This window comes from Drosophila sechellia, chromosome 2R (assembly GCF_004382195.2).
Source record: "Drosophila sechellia strain sech25 chromosome 2R, ASM438219v1, whole genome shotgun sequence".
Lineage (NCBI taxonomy): Eukaryota > Metazoa > Arthropoda > Insecta > Diptera > Drosophilidae > Drosophila > Drosophila sechellia.
In genome coordinates, this window is record NC_045950.1 from 17,863,978 (window position 1) to 17,883,662 (window position 19,685).

Sequence of the window (19,685 nt, forward strand, 5' to 3'; positions counted from 1 at the left end):
ACCCTTCCTCTGAATGGAAAAATCTGGATAAATATTTCAGCACTGTGCTTTGCAGAAAAAGAAGAAAGATTTTAAACAACTTATATACTTTTTTTGCTGAAATTAAATTTATATCAATGAGATCAATGATAAAAACTTTTTTCAATTAGAATGTTTTTAATATATTAGTTTGCAAATGTTTGAGACCCACTGTCAGAGATTCAGCATTGACTTTCGTATCAATAATTTATTGCAGATTGGAAGTGGGCGAAAACATCGCACCCCCCAAAAATGCACACATATCTAAAATGCTGTTTTTCTCACAATTGACTTCAATCATATTGGGCATATGTATTGACTGCTGATTGATTGATGAAGCCTAGCAAATGGTTGGTTGGTGGAGAAAAATTGCATAAATCCTTGGCGCCCGCCCTTTCGATTTCCTTTCGGCCCACGTTATTCTGACCTGCGTTCTACTCCCTCCCCGTCTCACTCGCTCCCGCTGGCCCTCTCACTCGCACACTCGCGTAATTGCGTTTATTGTGCGTTTGAGATTTGTAATTCGATGGCGATGCATCTGTGTGTGTGCTTGTATCTGCCACATTATGTGTGTGAGCCAGTTTGGGTTTGGTTTTGGCCGTGTTGATTGAAAATGGCTTAAGTAATCGACAGTTGATTGGTTGATTTGATTGCTGGTGTTGTAGTTCGGTTGTCACTGTATATTGTTTGGGGTTCGAATTGGGCTTTGGCATTCGCCAATTGTGCAAATCGCTGTTCCATTAATCGGGTCAGGAAGTTTGGCTTAGAGTGCATGAGTTGGGTTATATATAATTATGGGTGTTTTAGGACATAGTTGAGAAAATGCAAACTAGAAAGCATCCTCTGAGGCTCAAAGCCCATTACAAAAATTAAAGAAATTATGTGGTAGGCTCTTTTCCAAAAATAATGAAAAAGGTAACAAAATTTATTCAACATCTCCATTTGTTTGGTTTACCTTTGATTTGGTTGCAGTGGCCGCAAACTACTTTCAGAAATTAGCAGATTGACAGCGCCACATCCTTTCCCTTCCTTCGCTTCCTCCACTTAGCCCTCCGGCCCAAGTTTTCTATGTCAGGTACAGACTCTCCGTCTGAACCCTGACCCAGATTAGCCGCCATGCTCCCCAAATCCCTCCAAGCCGCCTAAGAACCACCGTCTGCAGAGGCTCTTGAGCGGCTAAATAAGCTTGCTGGCGGCTACAAACACTTTTGCGCCTGGACGCAGCCAAAAGAACCACTTTGAGTCGAGCGGTTTGGCGGTGGGCTTGGCAGAGAGGTTATGTTTGCTGTGTGTAGCAAAACGTAAATAACTTGCCAAAGCAAAAAGCAAACAAACAGAACTGCCACGAGGAGTAAAGGCTGAGGCAGAAGGTAAACGCTAAGCCAGCTGGAGATGCTGAAGCAGAAGCAAACCGAGCCAAAGAAACGTAAAATGCCGCAAAAGGAAAATCCACTTTTCCAGTAAAAAGTTCTTCACATTATTGCTGTGGCAGCCACCGATGCTTGTTACCTGTTACCTCTTTCCATTTGGCATTTGCCATTTACCATTTACCTGTTACCTTTGCTCTTGCCAAAATGCCACCATTATTTCGACCCCAAAATGGCTACAAGTGGCGCTCAACTCTTTATTTTCAGTGGCTTCCACATGCACTCTAATATTTAACATAAACAAATATAAACGAACTACTTAAGCGGTTGTCTCTGTGGATATAAACTGGAGGCTTTCTAATGAAATATCGAAGTATATATAGGGTTGTAAGCTTACCTATATCTCATATATCACTATATTGAAAATAGGGATATTTAAAACTAAGTAAATTTGATGTCATAAAAACTTTATGGCAATCGCAAGCTCCTGCCGGTTACCAAACTGGATTAATAAAATCAGCATTCCACAGAGTCTCTAATCAAATGACCACGAATGGACAACTACGCTTAATCAAGATGAGATCTCCCAACTAGGAAACTAGTTCCAGCGGACACCCAAAGAGAGTTAGTAGGAGATATTCCTAGTTGTCAAACCCTTGGGTGGCCAATTTTAAGCAGAACGCGACATCGAGCAATCAAAACTGCCATGATTAATGTCAGCACAATTGACATAAAGCATTGGCCATGGCCGAGAGTGGAAATCGCCGAGGGCCAACCAGGCCAACTGGAAAAACTCGAACCAGGGAGACGGCCAACTGGAGGATGCAATTATTGATGGATTATTTACTGTCAGCACTGTCCGTTATGTCAATGAGATATGGCCACAGGGCTGGTTGGTCCTCTGTCTGGAGAATGTCTGCAGCCAATGACATCGACTAGACGAGCGAGCAGTTGGAGCGGAGCTGCAGATTGCTGTCCTCGAGCCGGGAGTCATTGAATCTAGCTCCTTTGCTCCTTTTGGCATCTATCGCAGCCCTGACTTTGCAATTTATGGCTCGCAATTATGTGAAGTGTGTGTGCGCATCATTAGTATTCAATATATTCAGTATATTCGACATTGCATTGATGCATTAATTGCGCGCAATCACCTTTCATATAAATAATAGAGCAATAAGGGCGGGGAAGCCGCAGAAGAAAACTCCGACACTGAAACAAAATACATACCTAATGACAAAACATGCTTAGTTGTGAGAAGTACTCCTTACTTGCTTTTTTTCCCGGTGCAGAACTCCCAAGAAGGATCCAAAGTCAAAGTCAAGCGCTGGCGACGCCTTCGCTCATTTACATATTTCGTGTAATTATGCGGGGAAATTACAACGGGAGCGATGGGCCATCACCATCGCCACCGACCATCGTCGTCGAAATAATCATCATCGTCCTCACAATCCGTCGCATAACTTCTTGTCATGGCCCTGAGACTTTGTCTGCCAGTCGGGCGCAGACGTTTGCCGTTAATTATGTTGACAGCATTGACAGCCGCGCTGGGGATCGCGTTTGGGATAGAGAATGGGGATATATGTACATATATATATATATATAGGTATAAGTGCTATAGAACGGAAGGGGGACCACCAGGCATGTTGTGTCAATCGATGAACGTTTAATTGCCTTGAATTGATAATAGCCAAACTGTCCATTATGGCCGCGCTTTGATTTGCCCGCTCAACCACATTTCGAATGCAAAACATCAAATCGCTGCGGAAATGAAGTCCAAAAATTATGATTCTTTGATTCCCCATAATTTGGACAATTTCCATAAATTTTTTGGGAAATTAGGAGAGGCCGTGGGAGTGGTAGATGGCTAAATTGGAATTTCAAAGTTGTCAAAAAAGTCGCAGAAGTTATAAATAAAATATACTGATAAGCAAGCAGTAGCGTGTGCTTTCCCCATAGTTGTTTATAATAATGGGTTTATTTAACACAGAAAATTAAGAGAATTAAATAAAAAAAATTACTTGTGCGTCGGCCGGGAATCGAACCCGGATCAACTGCTTGGAAGGCAACTATGCTGACCATTACACCACCGACGCCGCTTGAATGTACGGAGAAAATAACTGAACTTAGGCGAAGGGAGATAAGCAAGAAATAGAAACACCCACTAAGATAGAGAGAGAATAATCAGCTTAGCCTACACAAACTAAATTTTAAAATCTAAATATAGAACACCTAATCATCAACTCATTTTATTATCTAAACGTGCTTAATTGGAAAATATTTAATTAGTTTTGTGAGTACATTTGTATGTACGATTGCATTTTATGCCATTCCATAATAAATTGCAAAAATCTTAAAAATTTATGGACTGCCATAAGATAAATAAAATGATATTTATGATGATTGCTTATTTGCTTTGAGAGTAATCGCCTAAATTTGTTTGCCCAGCACCACCGCGAGTGTGGAAACTGTGTGGAAACCTCTTGAGCTTCCACCTCCACGGAGGTGTTGCGTAGGTGTCAAAGGTCAATGGGTTTTCTGTTCGACAGAGACCGCCTGTGGACAAACTTGCTCAACGGCTCCAAATGCCAAACGAGCAGGCGGAAAACGACGAGTTTTCTGTGCGAAAAAAGCAGCTGCCTGCCAGACTTTGCTTTTGACAAACTTATTAAAAAAGTTTCTGCCAGTTGGCAAATATCATAATCAACTGCATTTCAGATAGTACGTAGTTATTTTCCCCCCTTTTTCACGGCCCATCATTTCCACCATAATCAGGGAGGACTGTGTTTGGCCTATGCCCTCCGACTTCAGCTCGTCATCGCCAGACATTTTACTTGCAAAGTTTACCACTAATGGCTTACGATGCTCTTTCAAAGCGCTTACGAGTTTTGACTATAACCATTTATTTGGGCCTATATAAATCCCCTTAAATTAATTATATTTTATTATATTCCTATAAGGAACTTTGAATTTATTCTTTTATTTAACAATAGCTGCAGATGTGGATTAAAATTTAAAATGATATTCACCGATCAATTCCGTTTATTAGTTAGATAGTCCCTCATTTTTAAGAGTATGCTGATTGCACTCAAAATTCAACCCACTCTCAATTAATTCAATTAATTATCAAACAGTTTATGTGTGTGTGTGTTTGTATGATTATGGGATTGAGATGATATGCAAATAGTTTTATCAACTGTTTATGCCATTCATACACAACTTAAACAACAAAAGTGATGACAAAGTTGAGCACTTAAATTAAAATGCGCATTTTTTGTTATTGCCTTGGCAAATTAATATGTGCATAACGCTGGTGGCCTTAATAAACAATTTTAATTAAATATTTCCCAAAGTATGTATTTATATTAATTTTCCCCACATATTTAGCTGGTCGAGATTGCTGAAATATTTTCACAGTCAAGGCGAGCGAAAAACATATAGTACCATACAAATTAGGCACGCTAATATGTTTGCCATTTATTAAATAATTTAAATATTTAATTTTATGATTTTATTTGGCTAATTACCAGTTGTTGATTTGCAGGCATACTTTTAGGGGTCGGAAATTAAAAAGTTATGTTTCTATATAGTTTGAGTAAGTGGTATGGAGTAGTTCACTCCACGCAGAATATGCATTATTTATTTTTCATTTATTTATATGCTCGTAAGCCAAAGTTGGGCCGAGGAAATTGTGGTGCCACCGAGTGGCTTTTGGATAGTAAATTACAAAAGCGGACAGTTGCTTACCCCAGTGGCCAGTAGTGGGGCATGAGAGCGTCCATGTTGCCCCAATCTCCTCACACCATGCCTCTAAAATGAAATGTTCAAGCTGTGCGTGCGGAAATTGAAGGCAACTTGCAACCGGGTGCTCATCCACTTGGTCTTCATAATTGCCTCGCGGTGCTTGGGCTAATAGAATTAGAATGTGCACCACATGAGCAATTTTCTGCAAATTTGTCGCTCAGCTCGTAGACTTGTATGTACATATATTTTGCAGCTGCCTTCGCAGAGGATCTCCACTTGCAGCTCCCTGCATCCACGCTAATTAGTTGGCCAAGACCCCGGAGCAGGCCGTATAAAAATAAGCGAGCTGGCGGCCTGCGCTATGTGGATGCCATGTTCGGATCGGAGGAGTTGCAAGGAGGTGGCGGATGTCACCAAAGGTTGATTGGGATCAAGGTGAGAACGAAGTTGTTGCCGCCGCCATGGAGCCATGAAATGTCCACTTTATGGTGGGTGACTGTGAATGTGTGTGGAATTCAATGGGATGTTCGTTGTTTAATTTTCTTTTGTTGGCTAGCCATTGGCAACAATGTATTGGGCCATGTTTTTCGGCATCGTTTTCTTTGTTTATTTTTTTGCAAGAGTTATTCAAGTAAGACCTATTTTAGACTTTTAATTGGGTATGGTAATGTTTAAATGTTTGGAATATCATAAATATTTCAGAAACCATGGATAATTGATGATAGTTAGCTATATATATTTAAGCACAGTATTTTCCAGTTTGAAATAACGGTTTAGCTATATAATTAGATATTAACAACAAAATGCAATTAACTTGCACCATGACCGTTCGAAAAATTCGCGACAATTTAGCGACGCTGTGGGAATGCAAGCCTGTACTGCCAAGAATTCGTGGTCCGCCGCATGACAACGGAAATTAAATTGCATGAAATTGGAAAATTATTACACGCAGGCACACAGAGAGAGTGGAAAATGCATTTGCATAGTGCTGAGGTAGCCATGCAATTTGGCCGGCCATTTAAGCCAAATTAAGGCCCCGCTGCAGGCACTACTTGGCCTACAACTCCGTATCTTTCGACGTCTTCCGATAGCCATTTTAGTTGGCCATGACTATGTGGCGTATGTGCGTGTTCCTGGCGGTCACATGCAATCAAGGCTGCAATTTTCTTAACCAGTTTCCTTTAACCAGTTGACAATTCGTGTGCGTAACGCGGTCTAGAGCCCGTCACTTGGGTTCTAGCCATATTTCTATCGCAGTGTGTGTTACCAAAACCAGACGCTGAATGCACAGAAAAATAAACTATCGCTTATAGCTTAATATCTGCATTTTAAGGTCTGCTGTTTTAGATTGTTAGTAACAATTTTTATGAAAATATACATCTTTTTTTACCCCACATAACTTAATTTCTGATATCATGACATTTGTTTTTTCCACTGCATGTCTGAGAGCCTCATCTTCGTGGGCTCCTTTCAGGTCTTTGGTTTTGGCATTGGCATGCATCGCCAATCAGTTGGCAGTTTGTTTGGCTTAATCGCCTGCGTAATTGATATGCGCCTCTCTCAGTATGCGTGTGTGTATCTGTGTTCTTTGGGAGGCGGGAGCCTAGGTTCCTTTTTTAATTAAACTCCACAGCTCGCTGGCTTTTAGCTGGCAATTTAACAGAGACATTAATGCGGGGAGCTCTGGCCGGCGGATTGAGCGGCAGATTGGGGCAGATGCTAAATGGATGTGGAAATAGAATGAGATGACAGCGATTGATCTGGGGGAGTGTGTGTGTGGGGTCGGGAGGAGATTGGATCTGGTGGATTGCTGGCTATAAGGAAAGATATTATCGTCTAACAGATTGTTGCTTTTGCATTTCAGGTTGGCATGCCTAGGATTGATTTAAACGTATGGTATATATACAAAGATTTGAAATATTTCAACATTCTTAAATTGTTGAAAAATTAAAATTCGATCCCATATTATTTTATTTGAAACCCCATATTTGCGAATGCATTTATGCGTATGTGCCAAAAATTACAATTGCAAATCATTCGTTTTTCAGGCAATTCTCTCGCGCCACCGATGGCCCTTTGACCCCGTTTAACCCTTGTCTGCCGGTGGCACATCGGTGGACAAAGACAAATATTGGGCCGCAATCACCCAGCTGTGAAGATGCCGCAGAGCAAACACAAACAGAATGCTGAGGCACATCAGCCACAGTGGGCAGCAAAAGCGAAACAACGCCAGCGGACCACCGGTCATCATAATACACAGTGGCTGCTACAAATATGCGAGTCCCAAATAAACAAAACGGAACCCAACCGGCTGGGAGCCAAATGAAAAGTGGGCGTGGCACTCATTGAAATGCCAAAAACGTAAAGCGCAGCTGAAAGAATTAAAGCAAAAAGGCCAACAGCAGAGAAAAAATATTATTATATATATAAATCTTAAATGTAGTTAGACTATAAATTAAGAAAAAACAATATTTCATTTTAGGACGTACAGAGTTCTTTATTTATAAAGAAAGCTTAATATTAGACTTTAACGTTCATGTATCGTTAGCTTAAATCAAAACAATCTGAATAGTTTGAGTTAAACCATACTTACCTCTCGATGGTGCTGTGGCATCTTACAAGTGCTGTGAATGTGCTATGCATATTCCAATGTGGCAAGTGTTGCAGCAACCACAACGATGCAGCAGCAACATCGTTGGCCAACCATCTTGAATAGTTTTTGAGAGCAATCCGAGGTCGGAAATTCCAATAAGTGCGTGACTTTGACCCTTTGGCTCTGCTGGCAGACACATAAATCGGGCTCCAAATCAATTATGTTAGCCGTCGGTGGGTCCTTATCTGCCACACTACTCCACATGGGGCTTGATTATAATCCAAGGTCAGTGCGTGTCCAGGGCCAAAATTATGTTGGGTATTTCACGCACGTTTCCAGCATTAATTGATATTTGCAGTAATACGCATAAGTCAAGAACAGGACAGCACCGAAATGAATAGCAAATGAGTTCCCAAGGAGGAGGATAAAAAGGAGGCCGAGTACGAGGGAAAATGTTAGTGCTCGGAAATAGTTATTATACACCAGGAAGTATTTAAATGTTTAAGAGGCTTATTTGAATCATACTTATGTACATAGCTAGCTCATCATAAGATTATTCTAAATTTGCTAATAGTCGAAATGACAACATTTTTCGCAGTGTGTTTGGCACTCTGAAAATCTGTTATTGAGAATTTAGTGCAAACAAAACGCTTTGCCATACGCAATCGGCATACTAATTAATCTCGGTCCAAGAATATTTAAACCCCAGCTCAAAACATCGTTTATTGACCTTGGACCGGACCAAAGATGTTCATCTGTAATGCGAACACCAAATTACAAGCTTAAATATTTGCACGTCGAGGCTAAGGCAATGTCAACCTTATTAAATTTTCAATGCAAATATTTGATTTTAAATTAATGGGCAGAAGTATATAACGCTAGGCTGATCAACAATGCGTTTGGAATGCTTTTAGTTTCGAACAGGAGTTGCATTCACTTGGAATTACAAAGGTTTGCTGATTACTGATTATTGATTTAGCTGTGTGTGCTTATGTTTTATCTTAAGTCATTCAACAATAACAACGATGCGAGTAAACCAATTAGTAATGCTGATATTGCAATAACATGAATGAATATTTTTTATTAAAAAAAAAAGGAAACAAAAAATTTACTTGTGCGTCGGCCGGGAATCGAACCCGGATCAACTGCTTGGAAGGCAACTATGCTGACCATTACACCACCGACGCGCCTTGAGGAGATTGAGAAAGTTAACCCCTATCACTCACGCCTTTACTCTCTTCTAATTGGAAGTGAAACTTGTTCTAAAAATAGAACAAACGATAGCCACGCTTAACAAGTCTTAATTATTGAAATCTTTGTTTTCTCGCTTATCTAATTAGGTCAGCTTGGTAAGCATTGACACACGTTCTATATTTCCTTAGGCTAAGTCAACAACTAATTCGATTTGGCATGTTGCCTCACAAACGGAGAGATAGCTAAATATATGTTTAGGAAACAATTTAAAATAAGTACTCTAACAACGGATTAAATCAAACGTAACAAGGCGGAATTTTAAGGTGCGTTTCGTTACTACGTGGAACTTAAAAATTTAAAGGTAACAAATTTCATCTTCCGGTACACTAACCAATAACTAAATTGTAGCTTAATGGAACTACTTTGTCTAAGTGACCTGAAAAAGTCCTCCAAAAACCGTGTGACAAATTAGTCTTGCACAACCTTTGATTAGTGTTGCAAAGCATTCAACTTTACTACCAGCTCCGAAAGTACTGTCAAATCTTTTATATGCAAATGCGGCGACCGATGGGTCAAATAACTCCACAAACACACACCCACTCGGATGGAAACTAACAAAAGGTTAAAGGCAGACCACATGGGGTCCACGAGCCAAACTATTTATCAACCTTAGCTCTTTTGTACTGGAATATTTATTTTCCGCCTGGCGAACCGTGTAAAACGAAAGACAAACAGCAGTTCGAGCCTAAATAAGCGAACCGTGTTTGGCTGTGATCTTTGACATGGACTCCCTAAAGTTATTTTGAATCGATCTCCCATGTATTTAATTAATTTGTATGATCCGCTCACAGCGTGTCGGTAATTTCCCGTATCCGAAAGCATTTTGCCGGGCCTAACAAATCGCAGGCAATACATCAAAATCTATCAAACGAATGCCCATTTTACTTGGCTACCTTTTTCGACCACTCTATGCGGCACATAATTGATGGGACTGTGCTGGGATTGTGGGATACGCTGGGTTTTCATCTTCAAAAAAGGAGAAAATAAAAGGGGAAAACAATGAAGTTGACACTGATGCCAAATGATGTCATTGCCGGAGTTACAAAGTCGGGCTTTGTAATATTCTCGAACCTGTTGCTCTCAAAAAAGAGTTTCTCCCCTCTAATTTATTTATTCCAATATTTCTTTTCTTTGGTTTTTTGGGTTGCTGGGTCCTATTGAGTTGTCTACTTTGGTTAATTGACTTCATTATTTGGGCTTAATCGCCTAACAAGGTTCTCCAGTTTTTTCAAAAGCTTTTTTTTGTTTAGTCATGGTGGATTTTTGAAGAAAGAGAATGGCCGCAGATATGGTTTGATATTGGAGTTAATCTTTATTTGATGCGGACGCAGCTGGAATGGGGATTAAATTGATTGAACTTGAATTGACTTTTAAATAGTAAATTCTTTTGGTTTCGTATTAACTCATTAACTTTGCTTTAAGCATATGTAGCACATGAAACAAAGTTGTTACACTTTGGCTTAGCATGTAAATTGCTTAAGCTTCTTGGGCTCATTTAGTAATTATTTTTCATGAGCCAATAAAGTTGGTTCTCGAGAATTGCTTGACTGGTTTTTCGAATGTAATGAAACGGTTACGTTAATAGTCCGACTGTACGGGTGTGCGTATCAAACTAATTATGGACCACAAGAACGCTGCATTTAACAGTCCTTGAAATTACATATGCAAAATGCGAGAAAAAAACATATGCCAGAATGAATGGCTTGAAACCAGTAAAAACGGAACGGAAACTGCATAATCAAAAATCACAGCAAGCGGTAATCAACGGACCATATATTTTCAAGATGCCCAGCCCCTTCGGCCCACAATCTGCTCCTCGAGGAGCCCACACACAGCAACTATGTACGGCGTTCGGGCCAGCCAGACGGATGGGAATGGTCAAAACAAGTCCCCAGAGCCAAAGGATGCAAACTCATGTATGTACACAGAGAGAAATTGCAATGCAGGTGAAAAAACCATTCACATGTACAGACCTATATAGACTATGTCGTATGTAGTGTGCCATTTCTCGCAGTGTACGCTGCTGAATGGGCTAAAATTTGTACCGTGACTCGACTGAAGCCCTCCATTTGCCATCCTCACCACATGCGGCATTCTGTTGAAAGGAACTTAGAGAGCGGTTGTCTAAGTTTCCAGACATTGAACTTGAATATGAATTTTTAATTGCATGCGGCATGCGAAACTTGCCTAAGCCAATTAATTACGCATCGATTTGTGACTCGGCAGGTTTTCGCTTATGGCCAAAACCGAAAGCCCACACCGAACAGAAATCCCATACCGAAATCCAACCGCCTGATGGGCAGTAACATTTGCATTTGACAGTGGGGCAACTTAATTGTTGCCTCTTCTCGACTGACTTGGCAACTTTAGGAAATTGCTTAGTGGCAGGCTCGAGGGATGGGAACGAAGTCATTAGTTTTGATTTGGGACATCATCATGAGTGCCACAGTCCTTCGCAAAAAGGGCTCATTCATCAATAATTTCCTGGTAAATCGCTGCAAACTGCATTTCGGAGTGATTGACATCTGTGCCTCCCGCACCTGTGACCTGATTCTCGGATCGCCATGAGTCACGGCATCGAGTTAACTAAGTCAACCTGTTTCAGCTCCATGGCCTCTGGCTAAAATTTACGTGCCTTTTGAATAATTTTCAATTAACTACACGTATACGAAGGCATGGCAGGGAATGCAGCGATGAATAATAATTTCATTTAAGTGTGCAAGCTCTATATATATTGCTATTTATGTAGCTAATGCGATTGGCGGCTGTATTCCATTAAAAAGGAGGAAAAAAAAATGTAGTAAGGAGGAGCGCACACACTCCATAAAGGCAAAACTAATCATACAATAAATGAGTCCTCATCAATTCATGGACAGCAGGAGCTCGCATTCGATGAGAGCATCCATCCTGGCCGTTGTCCCGGTGAGTAAGCCACAGATAGGACCAAGCTTCGCGATCCCAGCTCCTATGGACTAGCCCCCCAAATGAGCAAACAGCAAAAGCAATAAAATTTATGTTAAGTAGCGCGCCCATAAATAGCCAAAAGCGGCAATGGACTGAGTGGCCATTGGACAGCATAGTCATCATCTTCTGGCCTTGACAATAGGAGCAAAAAAAAACAGGGTACACTCAGAAAAATCGTTTTTTGATCGTAAGCATCAATATAAATTAAGCCTCGATCTCAATCAGTATGCAGATATATTTTGAAAATTCTACTATGCAATTTTGTTCCGTGTATTTGTGCAAAGATAGGGAGTGGGGCAAAAAATCGTGAAATCGTGGAATGATAAATGTCAAAGCAAATGACATAAATAATCGAATCGAGCGCAAACTCAGTCAGCCATGAAAGCGATGCGTTCCAAGGAGTTTGGACCCCGGCGGTCCAGGAGATGTGGCAGGAAATCGGTGAGCCAGGGGGTGTTTGCCTAGAGCCTATCAACGGCATTGGCGCCATAAAGAGAATAATCGGAGGACGGAATCGGAATATAAGAATCGGAATCCTTTAACGTCGCCAAGTGTGGTCCGTGGGTTCCATTTGCAGATCCGATAGCACGAGCCGCTCCTCTTTGTACGGGCGATGATGCCAATGCCAGGGCCAGGAAAAGAGGCAAAAAGGCGAAAAGGCATTCTCAATTATTGATAGATTATTTACTGTCAGTCAGCCAGCGAGTCGGGCAGGCAAGTCAGTCCGTCAATCCGTCAGTCAGGCAATGACATTGCCAATGGCCATTGTGCCTCGATTCCGGGAAGAAAAGCTCCATCTCCGTCACAGTGCCATCGTCATCATCTCCCGATTCTTGTACGCGACTTACATTAATCATTAGGCCAAGCACTTTTCCCCCCTTCCAGCCCTTGTGGAGCTGTCATTGCGTGCAATTTGTAGTTCTCTATAAAGCATCGGGCTGCGACTTCATATATCATAGATTCCAACTGGAATAACTAGAATTTGCATTAAAACATCAACAAATGGATGAGGATGATGGATCCATAGAAAAAAGTGTAGATGCGAAGGGGAGACTACACATATTACCCCCTTTTTTAATAGTTTAGATATAATTAAATTTACATTTTTAATCCGTTTGATATAAATCACGCCCGGTAAGTGTTAGCAAACATGTCCCCTCCATCTATAAATCACTCCCGAATAGCCAGATCAAAATAAAATTCTTCGCCGATCATAAATCCCCATGGGGAGGAAATCGGGAAACACTTTCAGTGCCCAATTTCCATTTCCCACCTCATCTGGCCCGTTGGGCAGTAACCGCCCCGCATTTTCGATTTCAATACCTCCTGGCGGTGGAGCCGCTGCACACCTTTATGGCTCATTAACGACATGTCGTGGCAACCACGATAGCTTTTGCAGCCCACAGGCAGCCGGAGGAGCCTCCTCCTCCTCCTACTCCTACAACTTCAACTCCACTGGCTGCGGCAGCAAAACGGGCTCAATAAAAATAAAAACTGTCTGTCGACCGACCGGACTGGAGGACAATAAAACAAAATGGCAATTTACGATTTTATTTACGAGCTGCCGCCAACAAGAGGAGAACGTGGTATGGGTTAACTCAAGCACCAAGGAAAGCTATATAGCGCAGATCCATCTGCGAAGGTGACTTGGGGAGTTTCTCAAGGAAAGGGAACTTCAAAAGGAGCCAGCGGCCCAAACAAAAATTTGTCATGCTCATTGCGCTGAAGCCCCCACCACCAACTGCCGCTCCTCCTTCCGCTTTTTCGATTCCGAGTGAAATGGTTGTCTAAACTTGTGGAACTGCATAAATTATACGATTCTCGTATAGTTTGCGGCCACCAGGCGCAGCTGTCAACGCCCGTCCGCCCATTTTCCCGATCCCTTTCCCATTCTCGCCCGCCCACAATTGTGAACTGGAGCAAATTGTCTTCTCCCGGGACTTCAAAAAATTGACCGACCTGCCGCACCCCTCAATAATGCACTTTAATGGGCGTGGTGCACACACGCACGCACAGACGCCTCCTATTTCTGGTGCCATGGTGCCCCAACCCCAACCGCATCTCCATCCAACCCCCAATCTATGGACATACAATGTGTGGCGTATTTTTGGGTATTTGTCTTAATTGAAAGTTTATTAGAGGCATTCGCCGGGCCCTTAATTAACTTTGTCATGCACTTCAGGTGTGAGTTTTTCGAGGGAGTTTCGAAAAACCGCGAGATTTTGGGGTTAGCCTTTAATGGTTTCAATTAGTCAAGGGGCGGGATAATTCAATAAGTGCCAGCTGTGAAGGGAATTTTCGAAACTAAGATTATCAAAGAAAAGTTAGTGCTGCAGTGCTTATCACCATTTGAAATGTTTTCCTGCATCATCCTCTGAAGAACTCCATGTTCCTAATTATAAGCAAAATACCCAAACACTTAATGCTTTGATCTGCCAGCACTCTTCTATTTATTACAATAATAAAACTTCACTCCAAATTTCCATCATAAAAACTACCGAAAAATCGACCAAGGCAAACGGAAAAGAAATCGTAAAAACTTTCCCAAATCTGTTTTTCATTACGCTACTAGAAAAATTGAACTGCGCTGCAAAAGAAGCTATCTATCTTTGCCGAAAGTGCAGCCAGACGACAGTTAGAGGTATATGAGATGAGTATGCGAGTTGGAGAATGGGTTGGAATATGAATATGGGGCTCTCGAGTGGCGATGGCGCGTAATGCATCATAAATTCACATTAACACTTTGCAGACATGTGCGCTGCGGTCTCCCTTTGGGGCCCCACTTCACATCTTCCTGTCCCGATCTTCGCCAGCCTCCACATTGTTGTCTGCTTTGCATTTATGGCCCTCATTTGGCGTTCTAAAAGATACATTTTGTGTGCCATTTGTGTCATCTATGCGGCGAGTGCACGTGTGTGAGTGTGTGTGTGTCGAGACCAGGAGAACTTCTCCATCTGTTTCGGTTAGATTTTAGATGATATTATACTTGAATGTAATAATACCCTTTTAAGTGGGTGAAGTCACAGAATAGAATTTCATATATCATTACTCAATCTCAATTAATCAATCTCGCTTTAATATTTTAATAAGATATTTTACCAAATTCTTTGTGCCAATCTAGGGTATTCCCTCTTCGAGATCAACTATACGCAACACTTGTTCTGCGTTGTGTTTTTGCTGCTGTTAAAGATGCAATAAAGATTTTTACTCCATCTTTGTGGGCCGGCGAAGGCGACGATGCTTCAGAATATTTACTTTATAATTTTTTATTGCCTATTTGAGTGCCTGGAAGCTTTTGGGCATTTGTCAATTTTCACGATTTACGATCGACATCATCATCAACATCAGGAGTAGCAAAACAAGAGCTTTTCGAAGTGGAATAAGGAGGGAACTCCACTTGAGTGGCCCCGCCCCCTGCAGTCGCTGAAATCCCCTAGCTGAAAAGCGCCGACGACAGAACAAGATTTATGTTAATTTGTTGTGATTTATTGAATGATTTTTTATGGGAGTTTCACGCATGCTGCTGGCCTAAATTTTTCTCTGTTCCCCAGAAATGGAAAACCGGCAGACAGACGGAGGCAACCAAAACATTTGACAAAACCAAATGACATTTTGAGTGCTCCGCATATTTGGTTAATTGAAAAAGGAAAAGAAACGGCATTGAATCGAATGAAATTGAAAGACTCCTTTTGGCACAGTTGGAGCTCGTTGTGGCATGTTTAACCCCCGGTTGCCCCTCTCTTAACACACCAATATGATCAATGTGCGTCTGTCATGCAAATTTAAATTTGTCCAAAACGAAAGGAGGGGAATGGGATGGAGATAAGCTTAAGGCAAACCACAAGCCGCCACACAGGAAAAAAAAGTTCGATTACTTTTAACTTAAAAAACTGATCAATTTTATAAAGAGGAATGGGTTGCTTTACAAAATAATATATTTGACTTTATATATATTTATTTTCATCCTGAAATTTAGCTAATAACAATAACTTTTCATACATAATTCGCCAAACCTCTAAATTTATTAATCAATATTTCAAATGTAAGGAAAACTTTTTATCTATCAGATTTTATTTTTAATTTAAAAATGCATTTAAAAATATCTACTAAACTTATGCATTTGAACCAAAACTAGATGTTTTGCAACACTTTGAAATACATTCCACCTTTTTTATCAGAAAGTATCTTAAAAATGCAGTCAAAAATAAAAACCTTTTTTTTCGTATGTGCGCCGGGATGTTGATGTTGCTTTTGGGCCTAGACAAGCGGCAAGTTAATTTATGCACAACAGCAAAAACAGGCGGCGGAACGGCAACAACACAATGCCAATAAAAGGCTGCAAGGCAGACATAACAACAACAACTACAACAGCAGCGGCAGAGACAACAACTACAACAATTTGAAAATTGTTTATGCGTCTGCGCAGCCGCAAAAGTCGCCTTCGTCTTTTGCCTTCTGCGACTTGTGGCGCGTTTAGTGTTAAACGCTTGATTAAAATTCTTGTAACTGCAACACTTTTGTGGCATGTGTTGTAGTTGCCGTTGCTGTTGTTGCCGTTGTTGTTGTTCGGGATCTTTATGGAGCGTGTTTTGTTTCGTTTTCTTTTCTTTTAGCACAATGATGGGGGTTTTTCTTCAGATAGTGGAGCGCATATAGCATCCAGATCGTGTGTTTCTTACCTGGCGGCTATGCGTCCCGGCTATTGTTGCTGCACTGCTGGTTGTTGCCGCTTGTTGCACGTTGCTCTTGTTCTTTTTTAATTGAATTGATTTGCATTTTTCACGCAGGCGTTGCTCATTGGGTTTGCTCTGCTATCTGGCTATTTGCACTGTCATCAGTGGGTTAAGACAAACCGGAGGGGGTCGATTGGAGCACGGGGAAAGCAGAAAAGCACTGGCGAAAGCAGGAAATGTTTGCATTCGGGGCTGGCCAGTTAAATTAACCCAAAATTAAGAGAAGTATCTTTATTTCAGCGGATGTGCATCGAATAATATGCAACTTATTAGTTATATATGGTAATATAACTACTGAAGATTATTATAAAGAAGAAAAAAATGGAAATCAACCTGTTAGCTACAAGAATTTTACAGATTTAATTACAATAATATTTTACTCACCCCTTTCCCCTTGAAAAGTTTCCAAAGTTTCAATGAAATCGAATATTTGTTAATTATAGCTTACATGCATCAACGCCCGCCCCGAAAGAAAATTGTTATTAATTAATATGTAATTGTAATGGGCAGGAGGCATGACATGGACACACATGTGGGTGGTGCGGGGAATTTTGTGTCAAATCGCTGCTGGCTTTAACAAATTAATAAACTTGACCGTACACGAGAAAACCGCATAAATCAATTTCAGTAAAACGGCGCTAAACAATCATAAATAATAATTAAATGCTGTTCAAACTACTTTGGGCAATAAAACGCCCTCACACTGTCGAATTTCTCGTTCTGTCTGATAATTAAAAACTGTCGGTAATTATTGAAATTTGTGGCCAGCGTCCGACATTGGTTAACCGAATGGCGCGTAAATTACAAAAAATTACTCACAAAATTTAATTCAATTAATTGGGTCCGGCGAACGAAAGGGGGAAATGCGATGGAGATAACCTGGCTGTCATCTCTTTCACACGGCTCGTTACTCGTTTGTTTGTTTCCGCTTCCTGTTCCGATTCCTGACATCCATCTAACCATTTGTAACGCCTAATTGGGCAAAGGGCAGCTACCTACCTATCTATATATCCGCTGTATATATGCATATATACATATATCGAGGCACACATATCCATCTCGAGTGGACACGGTGAACTTTCCACTTCTAATTGCACATTTGTATGCCTAATCGATCTGTCCGATTCGATTTGTTTTCACGTCTCTCATGGAATTTGTGTGCCGTGTTGACTTTTTTCCATACTATACCATACCCTACCCCCTACCTCATGCCAAACTGATACCTTTCATCTACTGTGGGGCTCTTTCTTTCTTTCTCCTTTGAAGGTTACCTGTGGCCAGGTGTCCGTTTGAACGGTTAAAGCAAATGAAGCGTGACATTTTTCACATTTTCCCTTCGTTTTTCCGGTTGGGGGCGGAAATTGTTGGGGGTTGGGGCGAGCCAGCTCTATGCAAATTGGGTGCACGACAAAGGATTTCGATGGGTATGTTTTCTGAACAATCAATTGCTCTTTAACTGGTTGATAGCATGTGTAACAATGGAATGTATAGGGTTAAATTGGTGGATTGTAAAAGTCAATCGAGTAATAGCCATAAAATCTACAGATAAGTTCGTTATGTCTTTGTAATATGCAACGTGTTCTTCTAAAATTATTTTCCTGACTCTATCTGCATCTTGTACTGACATCTTCCTGTTGGTTTTGGAAACATAATGCCCACTGTTCCACACTTTTTGCCCACTCAATTCGCCTTTACAGCCCACTGTCCTTTACGATCTGTCATAAGCGGCTTAGCTGAAGTTGATTAGGAGCTCTCTCATTCGCACATTGATTGCGTGTTGCAACAAACGCTGATCATGTAAATCCTAAGTTGCAAGTTTATGTGCTGCATGCCCTCTCTATGCGAGTATATATACATATATGTACAGACATTTATGCTGGCCAGACGGCCACAAAACCCACATGCAACTTCATTTCGCCGTTGCACGCAATTAAAATCTTCATTAGCCGCGTTTAATTTCCACTTTTGATTAAAATAAAAAAATAAACAAAATGAAAATGAAAAGGCGAAAAGACGAGACGACGGGGCAGAAAGGCAGAAAAATCTTGTGACATGTGTCGCTGCTTATCGCCATCAGCCGGCAGCAACAAGTGGAGTTTTTCGAAAGGAGTTGGGGCTCTTTGGATCCGGTCCTCGGGCAGGACTCTTTGGATTCCAATTGGGATGGGGATGGGGACGAGGGAATGCCGAGCTGGAGCCGGACACTTTGCCTGATTAACGTTGGCCGCTTCGCAGAGTCGCTATCAATGTTGGGCCTAAGTGACAGTTGACTTGTTTATCAATTGACAGACGTTGTTTTCCTTCTTATTTTACGTTTTTCCCCCTTCTTTTTTAGTTTGGGTCGGCTAACTGTTAATAAGCTTGTTCTGCGGCCTGTGAAAATGTTGCTTTTAATTAAAAGTCGCTGGAATGTTTTGGCTGCTTTGCCTGCTGTTTTGTAAGTCGTATTTTAAAGCCCGATCCTGTCACGATAGCGGCCAAAGAGCTCATGTTCGACAACTAAGTAGTTGCCACAAGTCAAGATATTGTGTGTGTGCATAAATATTTGCCAGTCTTTGGCTTTAAATCATGTTCACGCCGATCAGCCTACGCAATGCAAAACATTCGGTTCTCACTCAGATAAGCCTAAATTCCCAGTATCCAAAAGTTATTTTGCAATTGAATATTTGTATTGTGAAAGGGATTTGGATTGGTTAATTGCGGCTCATTTAGCATTATTATTCGAAATAAATATTGCCATATTATTTAAACATTCTTTGTTTAGATTTTTGAACATGCATAGTTTTATTAAAAGTAAATAACATTTCTCAACTATAATTTAACCCCTTTATTTAAACTTTCCACTTGGCTTATCTGTTTTTTCCTCTTGAAACTTGGGTCAGTTATTTATTTTTCGTCTAATTTCTGACTTCTGTTTCTCTGCCATTTTAATTGGTTTTCTTTTGCGGCTTGCAAGCACAAGCAACGGTCGAAACTTCTTGGCAACCAAAACTTTATACTCGGACTGGACATGTTTAT

The 19,685-nt window shown here is 40.9% G+C and overlaps 2 non-coding genes across 2 annotated transcripts; both read right to left on the reverse strand.

Annotated features, from left to right (window-relative positions):
* Positions 1-3,403: 3,403 nt before the first annotated feature.
* Trnag-ucc lies at positions 3,404-3,475 on the reverse strand. The gene has a single exon. It is a non-coding gene; the product is annotated as a tRNA-Gly (tRNA).
* A 5,356-nt stretch (positions 3,476-8,831) lies between these two features.
* Trnag-ucc lies at positions 8,832-8,903 on the reverse strand. Its single transcript has one exon. It is a non-coding gene; the product is annotated as a tRNA-Gly (tRNA).
* Between the last annotated feature and the right edge of the window lie 10,782 nt (positions 8,904-19,685).